Source organism: Anolis carolinensis, chromosome 5 (assembly GCF_035594765.1).
Source record: "Anolis carolinensis isolate JA03-04 chromosome 5, rAnoCar3.1.pri, whole genome shotgun sequence".
Taxonomy (NCBI): domain Eukaryota; kingdom Metazoa; phylum Chordata; class Lepidosauria; order Squamata; family Dactyloidae; genus Anolis; species Anolis carolinensis.
Genome location: NC_085845.1, coordinates 125,901,791 through 125,916,643, shown reverse-complemented (window position 1 = coordinate 125,916,643; position 14,853 = coordinate 125,901,791). Strand labels below are relative to the sequence as shown.

Sequence of the window (14,853 nt, the reverse complement as noted above, 5' to 3'; positions counted from 1 at the left end):
GAATCACAGCACTAGAGTTCTTTAGTACATAATTGCGAACATTTCATCAAACTACAAATCCTGGCTCCCACGAGATGGAGTCATGTGAGTCAAACCGATATGAAACTGATGTGACAGTGATGGTTAGTCCAAGTCGGGACCGCACCATTACACAGGAAATAACACTTTCAAATCAGGAACAGAACATTTCCCCCCCCCCCCCCCCCAAATTTTGTTACATAGTGATGTTGGAGAAATGACTGAATTTAAATGAAAGCGGTAATAGATGTGGGCAGAACGTCAGGAGAGAATGCTTCTGGAACATGGCTGTACAGCCTGGAAAACACATAACAACCCCAGTTTTTTAAAAATATGGTAAATATAGACTATGATTGCTTGGAGTGTCACAATAATATCCATCAGAACACTTAAAGGGATCACTTTAAGGTTCGGTTCCCGAATAGGAATGGGAAAAGGATCCCTGTCTCTTTAAATGGGCGCAAAAGGGGATTTCTTTGCCTGTTCCCTGGTTGTACAAGGAACTGAAATCCCTCCTATTGACGCCTCTTTTAAAAAGGTACGGGAGCCCCACTTCAGTTTATACTTTAGCAAGGCCAGCGAGGCCCACACAAGGCTGGGATGATGCACCCTGCCTTCGATTGTGATGCGCACATGGTTCTATGACAGTTGAAGCTGTCATAGTTGAGGCTGACAGTTCAGGCTGACAGTTGAGGAGCCCCAGCCCTGGGGCAAAAGGTGCTGAGAGGGGCTTCCCATGGCCAGAAAGAGAAGCGGGAGAAGGATGTCCCATCACCAGGTAAGGGAAGCAGAGGATGGAGATCCAACCAGGTAAGAGACGGAGGGGAGGGAGGAGAGCCAGCAGTCAGGTAAGGGATGAAGAGGAAGGAGAGTCCATGTTCAGGTAAGGGATGAAGAGGAAAGACACCCAATGATCAGGTAAGAGAAGAGGAAGGCCACCAAATGATCAGGTAAGGGATGAAGAGGAAAAATACCTAATCATCAGGTAAGAGAAGAGGAAGGTCACAAAATGATCAGGTAAGGGATGAAGAGGAAAGACACCTAATGATCAGGTAAGAGAAGAGGAAGGCCACAAAATGATCAGGTAAGGATGAAGAGGAATTGCACTCTATTATAATGTCAGTGGTGAAGAGGAAAGACACCCAATCATCAGGTAAGGGAAGAGGAAAGCAAAGTCATCAGGTAAGGGATGAAGAGGAAAAATACCCAATAGTCAGGTAGGTGATGAAGAAGAAGGCAACCAAACAATCAGGTAAGGGATGAAGAGGAAAATACCTAATAAACAGGTAAGGACTGAAGAGGAAAAACAACCAATAATCAGGTAAGGGATGAAGAGGAAGTATATTCAATGATCAGGTAAGAGAAGAGGAAGGCTACCAAATTATCAGGTAAGGAATGAAGAGGAAAATTCCCAATCAGGTAAGGGATGAAGAGGAAGGTCACACAATTATCAGGTAAGCGAAGAGGAAGGCCACAAAATTATCAGGTAAGGATGAAGAGGAAACATACCTAATAATCCGGAAAGGGATGAAGAGGAAGAATACTCAACAATTGGGAAAGAGAAGAGGAAGGCTACCAAATCATCAGGTAAGGATTGAAGAGGAAACATACATTCTAATCAGGTACGTGATGAAGAGGAAGAATACACAATGATCAGGTAAGTGATGAAGAGGAAGAATACACAATTATCAGGTAAGTGATGAAGAGGAAGAATACACAATTATCAGGTAGGTGATGAAGAGGAAGTATATCCAATGATCAGGTAAGAGAAGAGGAAGGCAAACAAAAATATCAGGTAAGGTATGAAGAGGAAAAATGCCTAATAATCAGGTAAGTGATGAAGAGGAAGGTCACCCTATTATCAGGTAAGAGAAGAGGAAGTATATTCAGTAACCAGGTAAGAGAAGAGGAAGGATAGCGCATTACCAGGTAAGGGATGAAGAGGAAAATGCCAAATTATCAGGAAAGCGATGAAGAGGAAGGACACCCAATCATCACGTAAGTGAAGAGGCATTTTTAAAATCTATTCTCCGGAAGCATCCAATGAAATGGATCTGCATGAGGAGAAATCAATAAGTAAGTAAGTAAGTAAGGAAGGAAGGAAGGAAGGAAGGAAGGAAGGAAGGAAGGAAGGAAGGGAGAAAGGAAGAATGAAAGGAAGAATGAAAGGAAGAATGAAAGGAAGAATGAAAGTTGATTTGATTGGGAGGAAAACCAAGATAGGCAGGAGAAAAGCAGGTGTGCCCTAGAGAAATGCAGAATACATGTATGTATCTCAGAGTCAAATGCCTGTGTGCAACAAGAGACAGTTGGGAAGAACCAGGTCTTGATGTGGACTGAAGATGGGCCCCAAAGGAGGAGGAACGCCCTGGGAGAAAAGGCGACACTTGCCAGGCACAGGTGAAAACGCACGGCTGTTGGGAGAAGCCAAAAGGAATGGTTTTCCTTTTGCACCCAAAGGAGAGCCGCGTTTTCTCTTGGAAAACTAAGAATCCTATTGAGAAGAGACCACAAAGACCTTCCTGCCTGAGTCCGAATGCCAGGAACCCATGACTACCGCAGCCTTGAGAAGCGGGTGACCCATTTCCATGCAGAGATCTCCAACGGAGAAGAGTCCCTCTCCCAAGGAGTCTTTGGCCACCTTGCCATGTGGAAGGAGACATCCCGGCAAGCGGGTGTCAGAAGGAGAGGCTCAGGCGGGTAAGTCCCGAGGGCCCTTTCCGCCATGCCCAGGGTCGCACTGGCCGCCACTTTTGGGGCCGGGAAGGAATTTTCCTCCAGGACCAATTGGCCGAGGACCTGGGAGGTTTTTCGCCTTCCTCTGGGCATCCGGCAGCGGCTGCTGGGTAGGAAGGTTCACTAGATACAACTCACTAAGCTCAACTCAGGAAAAGGTGATGTTTTCGTGAGGGAAAATTAAGAAAGCACATGGATATGGAAACTTTGAAATGGAAAATCCGTGTCCAGAGGAAGTAGGAAGGCAAGGTTTTCAGGGGAACAAAGAAGAAGGAAACTGTCACCATTTGGAAACGGAAGATGGCACAATGCTGGATACAATTGAATGCAAACAACCAAACAGCAAGAAAGTGTTGGATGTCTGGAGAAAGATAGATGCCCAGTCCTGAAGAGCATCACCCTCCACTTGACAGAAAAGGGAAGGGAAGGGAAGGGAAGGGAAGGGAAGGGAAGGGAAGGGAAGGGAAGGGAAGGGAAGGGAAGGGAAGGAAAGGAAAGGGGAAAGGGAAGGAAAGGTCTTTTCGGCCATGCCCTGGGTAGCACTGACCGCCACGTTTGGGGTCAGGAAGGAATTTTCCTCCAGGGCGGATTGGGCCCTGGTCCTGGAGGTTTTTCGCCTTCCTCGGGGCATCCGGCAAAGGCCTCACCAAGTCAGGCTCAGACGCACTCTCAGACCACAGCAGGCCCATCTTAACCTAACCAACAAATGCAAGCCAATTGGAATAAATTGGAATGAATCTGGAAACTGCCTTTGTCTCTTTTTCTTCTCCTCCTTCATTGTTGTCATAGAAAGTGTGTACAACAGGTATCCAGGACCCTTCTGCAATGACTTATATAATCCAGGTTGTTTGCTTTGAACCAGATTATATGGCAGCATGGACTCCTATAATCCAGTTCAGAGCAGATAATGTGGATTCTCTACTTCGATAATCCGGATTGCATGGCAGGGCAGAAGGAGCAGGCCTCCTCTGTTTGTCTTTTAATTACTGTATTGATTGCAATATTCCAGTAATTAATAAAATCCAGAAGAATGATGAGGATGATCAATACATGGAATGATATAGGATGGTATGGTATTGGGGATAGGACTAGCTAGGCCTCCTTTAAAAGGAACTCCCAGGCAACCAGAAGATCCATTTATTCTGCACCTTCCAATCCCGATGGATTCTGGTTTACTGAGAGTCTCGTGTGTTTGGTGCCCTTGATGGGACACATCTTTCTGTTTTGATGGAACTGCATACAACCACAGGTAATAAGTGCAATGGTTGGATATCACAAATACAGATATCTGAAAAGGGATTATAAATATTCAGTGGCTGCTCTTTATTATCTGTGGCAGAGATCATAAAGGGCAGAACCCCCTAATTATCAACAATTTTTCAAAAGAGGTCAGCAACACTTGAAGAGCACCCGGCCATCACGATGACATAAGTCCCCCAGTCCCACAATATAATACTTGAAGAGCCCCATAGTGGGAATTAAAATGTGTGAACAGCAGGCTACACCAGAATAGTATCACCAAGACTGATTCATGGCAAGTGGGAATAAATTCAGTTTGTAGCTATCTCCAAAAAGGGCAAAACACCCTGTCAATGCAAGAGGGTGTGACCAAGATGACGGGGAGAAAAGTGGGGAGGGAGAACAGTGGATCAATGACTGGGTAGGACTGATAGGCTGAAAGCCAAAAGGAATTGCCCAGAAAGAAGGACTTGCCAAAAATGGCTGGTTGGCAGTCAGAATGAAACAGCTGATCCTTGTAATACAGTTCACAGGTGGAGGAGCAACAACTGTGCTCAGCTTCACTCTCCATTTCCTGTTAACTGTTGTGCCTAATTTTGCTCCCAGCCACTGCACACAGTTAAAAAGTTATAAAATTGGCAGGGATGGTGGCAGGGCCGGCCGGAGATAATTTTTAATGGGAAGCGGGGGTGCTGAAAAGCGCCCCCGCCACCGGCCCCGCCTCCCGCGCCCTGGCCCCGCCTCCCACGCTGCGTGGGAGGCGGGGCCAGGGCGATTAGTGAGGGGGGCGGGGCCACAGTTGGCCCCGCCCCCCGCCCAGCGTGCCCTGGCCCCGCCTCCCACGCTGCGTGGGAGACGGGGCCAGGGCACGCTGGGCGGGGGGGGGAGCGGCGTCAGAGCTGGCTCCGCCTCCCACGCTACTCCCGCTCGCCCGTCTGGCCTTCCTAGCAGGCCAGAAAGCAGCGGAGGTCCCTCCAGGCCGCGATTGCGGCCTGGAGGGACCTCCGCTGCTTTCTGGCCTGGTAGGAAAGGCCAGACGGGCGAGCGGGAGTAGCGGAGGCGGAGCCAGCTCTGACGCCGCTCCCCCCCCCGCCCAGCGTGCCTTGGCCCTGCCTCTAACTATGACTTGGCAGTGCAAGCAGATGCATTGGTCCATATCAACAAATTAGTTTAGAATGTTTTTATAATGCTAGGAACTATTCATTTGTAAAGCTTACAAATCTTGAATTACCCATTCAAGAGCAAGGCACCCCACAATATTCTGCATTATACCAAGGATGGTATATTATTCCTCTCAGCACCTACTATGGGGATTACAGTTAAATTGCCTAAGTGGCAATGGGAAGACAGATAATATCACAGTCATTAGTAATAAAAACAGCGATTCAGCCTTGTGACAGTTATGTGTTCCTTCTACTTTCAGAATAAAAATTCATCTGAACACCATTAGCTGGGAAATACTGGTGAGACAGAACTATAGAATGGAAACTTAGCATTTAAAGTGGAATAATAGTGCTAATAGTACAGTGTGAATGGGCCCTGGGTTGGCTGCCTTGGAAAACAGAATGCTACATGAAGTAAATAGATCTTTGAGCCGATCCAACCATGATCTTGCATTCTAAAGACGCCCTAAAAGAAGTTCAGGACTTTGACAAAGAAGCATGCATAAGAAAATAAGATAAAAGCAGAGAACTTACACAAATATTAGAACAAGGCTGATCAAAAGGCAGCTCTTGAGCCACGTAGCTGCTCCCAAGGCTGTTCAGGTGGTTTTGACTGCTACAGCTTCTCTGGTTTCAAGGATCCCAGTGTGTCTGGATACAAGTCTCCAAGTATGATATTTCACCTTTTAAATAGTAGGTAAAGGTAAAACTGACGTTAAGTCCAGTCGTGACCGACTCTGGGGGTTGGTGCTCATCTCCATTTCTAAGCCGAAGAGCCGGCGTTGTCCATAGACACCTCCAAGGTCACATGGGCAGCATGACTGCATGGAGTGCCGTTACCTTCCTGCCAAAGTGGTACCTATTGATCTACTCACATTTGCATGTTTTCGAACTGCTAGGTTGGCAGGAGCTGGGGCTAACAGCGGGCGCTCACTCCGCTCCCCGGGTTTGAACCTGGGACCTTTTGGTCCACAAGTTCAGCAGCTCAGCGCTTTAACACACTGTGCCACCAGGGGCATGCCCAAGTGCACTGTTTCAACATGAAACAATGACTATGTAACCATATTCTAACCACTTACAGTTTTGCTTTTTAAATTCTTTTTGCAGACCACATAGATACACGGATCCCTGAGGATATTGGTCTCTAAGACCATACACAGTTGCCCATCCTTGTTAGTAGTAAGATTGTCATTACTTGGATAAGGTAATGAACCTTGGGCTCCTTGTAAGAAAATATGGCTATAAATTCAAATAAAAATACTTGGATGTGGTGTTTCAATTATTTTAAATTATATTTTATTTTGCCTTTCTCCAATATGGAATTCAAGGTGGATAACAATTTGAATGTAAATTCAAGTACAGTTAAAATTATGACTAGTCCAGAGGTCAAAAATCCATAAAATCATCCATTTAAAACAGTTTTTAAAGGTTATTAAAATACAAAAATAATAACAACTCTGTTATAAAAACAACAAAGCTATTATTAAAATGGTTAAAATATAACAATAGGGTTGCCAGCCACTGAAATTTCAAACTTGACATCTAGGGTTTCACAGAGAGCAGCCATGATGTTACAAGAGGATTTGAACCTGGCACCTTTCGGTCCGCAAGTTTAGCAGCGCAGTGCTTTAACACACTGTGCCACCAGGGGCCCCTAGCTAGGAGCAATTTTCTAGCTAGGAGCAATTAGATGAAATGTTCCTTTTCCCTCCATGAGAAATAATAATTCTCTCACTTCCCCTTGTTTTGAGATCACTCCTTTAGGTAAGATTTCTCCCTTAATTTCCAAACAGGAAAGTGTATTCTCTATGTGTATGCAAGCTTGAGAAGCTGAGATGACTGAATGGTGCATAATGCTTAATAGTATCATCAGGGGCCATCCCTCGGCCTCAGGTTTTGTCCTGGAAACTTCAGGGTCTGGGATGATACCAAACTGGCAACCTTATGCATGAGTTATGCAACAAAGTAAAATCCTACTGGGAAAAACATGACGTTCTGGTTCCCCTTGCCAACTGGGGCATATAAATGTGTCTAGTTATTCCCAACGGAGAAAATATATTACTGATCAATTCCTCTTTTTCTCTCACTCTTATTTTGCCTTCCCTTTTCTCTTTTTTTAAAAAACTAGTCTGCTATATACATTTTATCTATATAGAAAGATGTGGGTAAGATGAAGACAGATACATGATACAAAGAGTAATAATGGAGAACAGGAAGTTTAAAAATATATATTGTTTTCCTTGTTTATATCTGGTCATCAGCTTTTACAACCTTTACCAATGATTTTGAGATGTGAAGCAGTAGTGGGGGCCAAGGAGTCCTAAATTACCACATTTGTGTAGTGGTTCAGTGATTTTATACTGTGTTTCAAACCCTGGAGGGGATTTGAAGGTCACAAAATGGGACCCTAAGGACCATGGGCAGCTCATGGCCACAGTTTACGAACCCCATTTTAGATCCAACTTGGACCTGGGATGAATTTTATAAAAATTGAGAAGAAAGAGTATTGATACAATGATTACCCTTGAGACACAGCTGATTCACATACATTACATTACTTGCTTTTGGACATTCTGGGAAATGTCCGGGATCATTAGGAAATGAGCTGTATCCATTAAGATGCTCTCCACTAGAACAGGAGTAGTGTTGTTGACAATGAAAGCATAAAGAATAAATAAGTGTGAGTGTAATGTAACAAGTACTATGGAATGATAATGAAAGATGCCATATGTGAATCAAACGATTAATTCAAAACATCATAATAGATAGAATAATATCTATATTTTCTAGCTATGGTTTGAATAAGAGAATAACTCAAGTGATCAAATAGTCAAACCTGGTCAAAAGAAACCTTGCACATTCTTACCTGGCTGAGCAGGAAGTGGAATGTTACGTTTTAAAAGGAACTATTGATCTTTCTTGTTACATCAATACTATTGCTGGAATACAGAAATACAGTAGAGTCTCACTTATCCAACACTCGCTTATCCAACATTCTGGATTATCCAATGCATTTTTGTAGTCAATGTTTTCAATACATCGTGATATTTTGGTGCTAAATTCGTAAATACAGTAATTTCTACATAGCATTACTGTGTATTGAACTACTTTTTCTGTCGAATTTGTGGTATAACACGATGTTTTGGTGATCAATTTGTAAAAGCATAACCTAATTTGATGTTTAATAGGCTTTTCCTTAATCCCTCCTTATTATCCAACATATTAGCTTTGTCCAGCGTTCTGCCGGCCCATTTATGTTGGATAAGTGAGACTCTACTGTATTTGTTGCCAACAAGTTCTTGTATTTGTGCTACTGGAAAATGCAAGAAAATGCACTCTGGCTTTCAACTGCACTTTGTAAATTGTGAGAAAATTACAGGAGACATTACAAAGCAGACTTTGCAGCTACGACTCAAGGCATCCTCCCTTCTATCTCCCAGTCCCTTTGCTGAATCAGCAAACATCCATAGGCAACCCATTCCTTTCCTATTTGATGAATTAGAACCCTTCATTAGTGATTTAAAGAGTACTGAATGCATACTTTTTTGTCACAAGTTGCTAGAGTCTAGCAGAATATGGGAAAGTTACTTTGTTGGACTACAAATCCCAGAATTTCCAACTTGGCGTGACCATTTTTCCTAGTTCTGTACCCTAATTATACTGTTTAGATGACACAGTTACAGCACTATATTCCACTTTAACTAGCTATTTTAAATGCCTCTTCATAAACTGCAGATCCCAGGATTCCATACGATGTTGCCATGGCAGTTACGTAGTATACAACTGCATTGAACTGCATTATATGAGTCTACACTGACCATATAATGCAGTTTCAAACTGCATTATATACATTATATGGCGATGTAGGTAAGTCATTGGTCAGTGTAAACTCAAATGCAGTTTCATAGGTAATCATCATGATGTTATTGTATATACAGACAGTCCCCAAGTTACAAACAAGGTTTGTTCTTAAGTTGAATTTGTATATAAGTTGGAACAGGTACATTGTTAAAGTGTGACTCCACACACACGCATGTAATAGGTAAGGGTTAATACTTCTGTGGTGTTTGTTTTGCTGTCTGTGCCCCTGTTCAGATAATTTCACCTCACTTTCTGTTCTTGTGATAATTAGATTTTGACAAATTTGGCTTGTTGTGGAAACAAGGATTGGTGAGAAAACTTCAGTGGAGACATTTTTTCCCCATCATAAGTTTTTCAGGTGTGAATTTCCCTGCTGAGGGATATATTTCTCTTAACTATGAGTCATTTGTAAGTTGGACATTTGTAACGCGGGGACTGTCTGTATAGTGTTTTTAATATGGTAAGAAAATAGCGAATACATCCTTGACAGCAAGGCCACAGTGGTTCACATCTGCTTTTGTGCCAGTGGTTCCAAAGAAACAAACTATTCCTGTGTTAGAGTCTCCTTTGGAAGAGAGAAAGTGGCATATAAAAATAATAATCATGATAATGATGTTGATGATGATGATAATAATAATAATAATAATAATAATAATAATAATAATAATAATAATAATAGAAGAACCAAAACCTTACATATGAAAGCTCATAATGCCACCATAAATGGGTTAGCCTTATGTGAAACACAGTGCAAGAGAAACACTTCTGGTCTTTGCTACATATAATTGCAGACTATTTGTTAAGCAATGGTAGCTTGTTCTATAGCTGGGTAAATTGTGTCAATCTAAACGAACAATGGGTTCCCCTAAAATTGACTGTGGAGACCAAAATCCACTGCTTGTGGTAATATGAAAATAACCAAATAAACTCAATGTATATATAACAATAACCATTGAGCCATTTCTATCCTATACTCGCCACAGAATAAAACTCCTTGCAGAGTACATGGTTTAATAAAGACAAACTGTGAGTATCATAGCCTTTTTTGGGTTCACAGATTTTACATTCTTCTATATATGTTCTATTATTCACGTCATAATGTAATACTACGTTTAGCCACTATCTATGTCCCCTTAGGATCCACCCATTCAGAAAACTGATGGTGAATTTCTCACCTCAAAAAGTTGAACCTTTGTTGATTATTGAAGTAAGTAGAGTGCCTGAATATACTTTTTTGTAAACTTTTTCATAAACTTTCTGTACAAATTAATTAATTGCATGTATATATTTATGATATGTATTATTTGTAGACCCAACCGCCTGACGAAGACTCCTGTGAGTCGAAACCGGTTGCAGGTTTGAGTCAAGTTATATGAGAACTGGAGTCTACTCATATGTAATAAAGAAGAGGACATTTGCTCACATGAAAAACTTGGCCTTATACTTCAAGAGAAGAACCGCTGGTTTCTACTTCTATGCGATTGGAACAGTCCTGTTTTTTGGATATATGTTATTGTTATATATAAATTGTGTCAATAACATCATTTTTCTCTATTCCCTTCAACTGTAATCAAATCAGCAGTTGGCGTCATCTGATAGCCAGCTCTGCCTCAGATGTTCAAAACATCAGCTAAAATGTAGTCACTACGTCGATTGAGATGCATTATTTTTCCTCTCCAATAAAATGAAATGTGTCCCAGCAGCTATAAGAAGGGGACCTCCCTGGGATTACGTTGCATTTTTGTGACGGATCCTAAGTCCTGTAGTTCAAGCTAATCATTAACAGGAGTTTTAACAGTCACAAGCCTTTTAAAGCTGAAGCTCCGATAAGTCACTATGACTGTGAGTGGCAAACAGAGAGACAAGCTATGCAGCAGGGAGCCCGGGCAGTGAATGGATTTTCTTCAGCCTTCAAAATGATATGTGACTTCTAGCATATGCTCCAGAAAGACACCATGCCTACACGGCAACTCCGAGGATCTATAGCCTTATGGGCATTAGTTTTGATGCAGGCAGTTGCTGGATTTGACAGGAACGGAAAGTCTGTGTGGGAAAAAGACGCTGGTTTAAGTCCGGTGAATGAAACCCAGATGTTTGTGCATGACACGTTCCCCCCGGCATTCCTGTGGGGTGTCGGGACCGGTGCATTTCAGGTGGAGGGCAACAACAGGAAGGATGGAAAGGGACTTTCAATATGGGACCTTTTTATCCATTCTGCACTGTCTTCCCGGACAGATGAGTTCAGCGACAGCTACACTTTCCTGGAAAAGGATTTGTCCGCTCTGGATTTTTTGGGAGTTTCTTCTTACCATTTTTCCATTTCATGGCCAAGGCTCTTCGCTACTGGATTAGTCACCACTGTCAATGAAAAAGGACTCCGCTACTACAACAGTCTCCTAGATGCTCTGATTTACAGACGCATTGAGCCTATAGTCATTCTTTTTCACTGGGATTTGCCTTGGGCTTTGCAAGAGAAATATGGGGGATGGAAAAATGGGTCTCTGGTGGATATTTTCAATGACTATGCCACTTTTTGCTTCCAAGAATTTTGAGATCAGGTTAAATACTGGATTACGATCCATAATCCTTACCTAGTTGGCACAGGGATTCATGCACCTGGAGAGAGGCAGGAAAGAGCTGTCTACAGAGTAGGACATAACCTGATCAAGGTACAGTACAGAAAGAATTACCCTTAAGAGACCAAGAATTACTGCGGCTGATAAGTGAAATGAAGAATATAAAGTAACACAAGAAAGTTGAGAGGGTGCTTTTGTGTACAATCTTTGTAAACTAATAACATTGCTTACTTTCTTCTTGTTGCGTAAAATCCTTGATAGCAACAAACAAGTCTACTTTTGCCTTTGATTTTATGAGCACTGCACCAGCTCCTTTTGTTTTTGTTTATTATGTTGATGTGTGTCTTCAAGTCATTTCTGATTTAGGGTGACCCTAAGGTATCACAGGAGCCCCCAGTGGCGCAGTGAGTTAAATTGCTGAGCTGCTGAATTTTCCTTCGATTGTGATGCGCGCATGGTTCTATGATAGTTGAGGCTGTCATATTTGAGGTTTACAGTTGAGGAGCCCCATGCCTGGGGCAAAAGGGTCCAGAAAGGGGCCAAGAGGGGCTTCCCATGGCCAGAAAGAGAAGCGGGAGAAGGATGTCCCATCACCAGGTAAGGGAAGCAGAGGATGGAGATCCAACCAGGTAAGAGATGGAGGGGAGGGAGGAGAGCCTGCAGTCAGGTAAGGGATGAAGAGGAAAGACACCCAATGATCAGGTAAGAGAAGAGGAAGGCCACCAAATGATCAGGTAAGGATGAAGAGGAAAATTCCCAATAATCAGGTAAGGGATGAAGAGGAAGGTCACACAATTATCAGGTAAGAGAAGAGGAAGGCCACAAAATTATCAGGTAAGGATGAAGAGGAAACATACCTAATAATCAAGAAAGTGATGAAGAGGAAGAATACTCAACAATTGGGAAAGAGAAGAGGAAGGCTACCAAATCATCAGGTAAGGATTGAAGAGGAAACATACATTCTAATCAGGTACGTGATGAAGAGGAAGAATACACAATGATCAGGTAAGTGATGAAGAGGAAGAATACACAATGATCAGGTAAGTGATGAAGAGGAAGAATACACAATGATCAGGTAAGTGTTGAAGAGGAAGTATATCCAATGATCAGGTAAGAGAAGAGGAAGGCAAACATAAATATCAGGTAAGGGATGAAGAGGAAAAATGCCTAATAATCAGGTAAGTGATGAAGGGGAAGGTCACCCTATTATCAGGTAAGAGAAGAGGAAGTATATTCAATAACCAGGTAAGAGAAGAGGAAAGATATCACATCAGGTAAGGAATGAAGAGGAAAATGCCAAATTATCAGGAAAGTGACGAAGAGGAAAGACACCCAATCATCAGGTAAGTGAAGAGGCGTTTTTAAAATCTATTCTCTGGAAGCATCCAATGAAATGGGTCTGCATGAAGAGAAATCAATAAGGAAGGAAGAAATAAAATCGAAGGAAGGAAGGAAGGAAGGAAGGAAGGAAGGAAGGAAGGAAGGAAGGAAGGAAGGAAGACAGAAAGAAAGAAAGAAAGAAAGAAAGTTGATTTGATTGGGAGGAAAACCAAGGTAGGCAGGAGAAAAGCAGGTGTGCCCTAGAGAAGTGAGGAATACATGTATGTATCTCACAGTCAAACGCCTGTGTGCAGCAAGAGACAGTTGGGAAGAACCAGGTCTTGATGTGGACTGAAGACGGGCCCCGAAGGAGGAGGAGCGCCCTGGGAGAAAAGGCGACACTTGCCAGGCACAGGTGACTCTGGAAACGCACGGCTGTTGGAAGAAGCCAAAAGGAATGGTTTTCCTTTGCACCCAAAGGAGAGCCGTGTTTTCTCTTGGAAAACTAAGAATCCTATTGAGAAGAGACCACAAAGACCTTCCTGCCTGAGTCCGAATGCCAGGAAGCCATGACTAACGCAGCCTTGAGAAGCGGGTGACCCATTTCCATGCAGAGATCTCCAACGGAGAAGAGTCCCTCTTCCAAGGAGTCTTTGGCCACCTTGCCATGTGGAAGGAGACATCCCGGCAAGTGGGTGTCAGAAGGAGAGGCTCAGGCGGGTAAGTCCCGAGGGCCCTTTCCACCATGCCCAGGGTCGCACTGGCCGCCACTTTTGGGGCCGGGAAGGAATTTTCCTCCGGGACCGATTAGCCGAGGATCTGGGAGGTTTTTCGCCTTCCTCTGGGCATCCGGCAGCGGCCGCCGGGTAGGAAGGTTCACTAGATACAACTCACTAGGCTCAGCTCAGGAAAAGGTGATGTCTTTGTGAGGGAAAATTAAGAAAGCACGTGGATATGGAAGCTTTGAAATGGAAAATCTGTGTCCAGAGAAAGTAGGAAGGCAAGGTCTTTAGGGGAACAAAGAAGAAGGAAACTGTCACCATTTGGAAATGGAAGATGGCACACTGCTGGATACAATTGAATGCAAACAACCAAACAGCAAGAAAGTGTTGGATGACTAGAGAAAGATAGATGCCCAGTCCTGAAGAGCATCACCCTCCACTTGACAGAAAAGGAAAGGAGAGGAGAGGAGAGGAGAGGAGAGGAGAGGAGAGGAGAGGAGAGAAAGGGAAGGAAAGGTCTTTTCGGCCATGCCCTGGGTAGCACTGACCGCCACTTTTGGGGTCGGGAAGGAATTTTCCTCCAGGGCGGATTGGGCCCTGGTCCTGGAGGTTTTTCGCCTTCCTCAGGGCATCCGGCAAAGGCCTCACCATGTCAGGCTCAGACGCACTCTCAGGCCACAGCAGGCCCATCTTGACCTAACCAACAAATGCAAGCCAATTGAAATAAATGCCATGAATCTGGAAACTGCCTTTGTCTCTTTTTCTTCTTCTTCATTGTTGTCCTATGAAGTGTGTACAAGAGGCACCCAGGCCCCTTCTGCACTAACGTATATAATCCAGATTGTTTGCTTTGAACCAGATTATATGGCAGCATGGCCTCCTATAATCCAGATCAGAGCAGATAATGTGGATTCTCTGCTTCAATAATCCGGGTTGCATGGCAGGGCAGAAGGAGCAGGCCTCTGTTTGTCTTTTAATTACTGTATTGATTGTAATATTACAGTAATTAATACAATCCAGAGGAATGATGAGGATGATAAATACATGGAATGATATAGGATGGGATGGTATCGGGGATAGGTTTAGCTAGGCCAGAAGACCCATTTATTCTGCACCTTCCAATCCCGATGGGTTCTGGTTTACTGAGAGTCTCATGTGTTTGGTGCCCTTTCTGTTTTGATGGAACTGCATACAACCACAGGTAATAAGTGCAATGGT

The 14,853-nt window shown here is 43.3% G+C and overlaps 1 long non-coding RNA gene across 2 annotated transcripts; it reads left to right on the top strand.

The window, feature by feature from the left end:
• The first annotated feature begins 211 nt into the window (after nucleotides 1-211).
• On the top strand, nucleotides 212-14,380 carry LOC134299435 (uncharacterized). Of its 2 annotated transcripts, none has more exons than XR_010006650.1 (2): nucleotides 212-1,102; nucleotides 12,261-14,380. It is a non-coding gene; the product is annotated as an uncharacterized LOC134299435 (long non-coding RNA). The 2 variants fall into 2 exon arrangements; XR_010006649.1 differs by lacking the exon at nucleotides 12,261-14,380 and adding an exon at nucleotides 1,201-2,186.
• The last annotated feature ends 473 nt before the right edge of the window (nucleotides 14,381-14,853 follow it).